Consider the following 2,243-nt stretch of genomic DNA (forward strand, 5'->3'; position numbering starts at 1 on the left):
CCCCCGCGCCGCGCGGGCCAATCCGAGGCGCCGAAGGTCGCGGCCGCGCCTCATATTCATGAGCAGGGGGCCGGGCCTGTCACTGCCCCGCCCTCTCCCGCGCGCCGGCGCGGGACGCGCAGTTCGGTGGGGACGTGCACTGACCGCAGTCCTCCGCCCTGGAGCGTGCGGTGGGGGTCACAGCTGACCTGTTTGCACGCGCCGGCCCCCTCCCAGCCCCCTCTGCATGCTGCTGGGAACAAAGGGGTCCCCCGCAGCTGCTGGGGGCGGGTGGCCTGAGCCCCTTGAGAGTCGTTGCAACCCTGACCTGTTTTGGGCTGCTGCAGTCACCATCATAGGGAATCAGTCCCTCCCACCCAGAGTCAGCACTCAGACACCCCAACTTCATCTGAACTTGGACATCATCCCTGACACTCTTGTCATTTCCCATGTTCTTCCAGCCTCAGGGATAACCACTCACTTCTTTGGTCCCAGAATCCAGGCAATACTGATAATCTCATTGACTGATAATCTTATTGATGTGAAGCTTCATATTCACCACAGACCAATTTTTTTCTACTCCCCGACTTCGGGGCTCCAACTTCATCAACCCAGTTTACCTACAAATCCCAGCTGGCACCTACACCTAATCTGAGCCTCAACCCTGACTTCTGCTGCTATTGAAGGACTGAAACCACAACACTGATCAGGCCAGACACTTCTGTACACCCCAGTTCTAGGCTGGGCTGACACTCACCTAGGCTCTTACTGGGGTATCTCCACTGCACCCAATATTCAGCTCAGCCCTGGGCTTTCTTTCTCATGCTCCAACTCTCCACCCCCAACCCTGTCAGGACAGTTCTGCACACCCAGAATTCACTCATTGCACAGGGGAACTCCAACATCTCTTCTCTAAAAAGTACATGCCGGGTATCCCTGGTAGTTTAAGTGTTCAAATCTCAGCACTGTCAAGCTATTGCCAGCTATTGCTTCCCTGCTGTACCCCTCAGCAGTATATTTCAGCAGATTTGCCTTTTCTGCTCTCCACTCTGTCTCTGGTGAATCCTTTCACACCCCAACCTCTGGCCTACACCTCAGTTCTTGTATGCATAAATAAAATAAGGGAGGAGGGTTGGGGAGTGAGAGGATTCAGCAGAGACAGAGTGGGGGGCAGAACAGGCCGATCATCAAATTACAGTCCTAAGAGGAGCAGTAGGTGCCACAGGAGAGGTCTGCCGGGCCTTGTGGATCTCCTCCGGGGCAGGGATTGAACTTACACCAAACTGCCAAATGGTCCGGCCAGCTTCGCTGTGTTGCACTTTAATCTGCTGCGCCACCGGGGAAGGCCCCTAGAAAGGCTTTAAATGCAGGAAGATCTTTCCCAGAACTGCGGGGATTTGGAACAGACTACCCCTTGGCTTTCCTTCCCAGAGAAGGTTTGGCCCTCTCCAGACTTCAGGCTTGCACAGGTGGGCCTAGCTAAAGGCAATATGACACAAGGGGCAAGAGGCGAGGACAGTTTCCTGCTACAGGGACCCTGACCTCAGGGACCCCCTTCCCGAGCAGCAGCCCATGCAAGACTCAAGGCCCCATAGGCACCTGAGGCTTCGGGATGGGCTTGGAGGGGTGGGGGCAACTCCCTATGAGCAGCAGGCTGTTGCCTCAGCCACTCCGGCAGGGTGGTTTCTGAAACAGGGAGACATGAGCCCCGGAAACAATGTGTGCCCCTTCTGCTGGCTGAGGGTCTAGGCCCTGCCTGCCGGGCGGTGGAGACTCTGGCCCACACTTCCTGTTCAGATTCTCAGCCAAATCAGGTGGTGGACTCCTGGCCCCAGACCGTCCAGTGAGTCCCTGCAACTGCAGTGGCTCAACCATTCTTTGCTCCCTGGCCCGCCCCCACCCCCTAAATTTCTTCTCTAGTTCTGAGTCTGTCTTGTCCTGATGTGGGGTATGCCCTTCCACCTGCACGCCGGGATGGAGTGCTTGAGTTGGTTCCTGGAGACTGGGTCATGTGTACTCCCGTCTGTCCTTAGTGCCCACCAGTGGCTGAACCCAGACCTGTGGAGGGCTGTCATCAGGTGTGCCTGTATCAGACAGTGCGTGGGAAGTGTGCCCCGGCCCCGGATGCGCCTGTCTCCCAGCTGCGTTTTTGCGGTCTCCTGCTTTGCGCGGCCCGGTGACCCGGCGTGGCGCCCCAGCGAGTCCCCGCGAAGGCCTCGGCGGGGCTGGCCAACTTTCCCCAGCCGCGGCCTCTGCGCCACGCG

This window comes from Condylura cristata, unplaced genomic scaffold, assembly GCF_000260355.1.
Source record: "Condylura cristata isolate star-nosed mole 26May11 unplaced genomic scaffold, ConCri1.0 scaffold00025, whole genome shotgun sequence".
NCBI classification, from domain to species: Eukaryota; Metazoa; Chordata; class Mammalia; order Eulipotyphla; family Talpidae; genus Condylura; species Condylura cristata.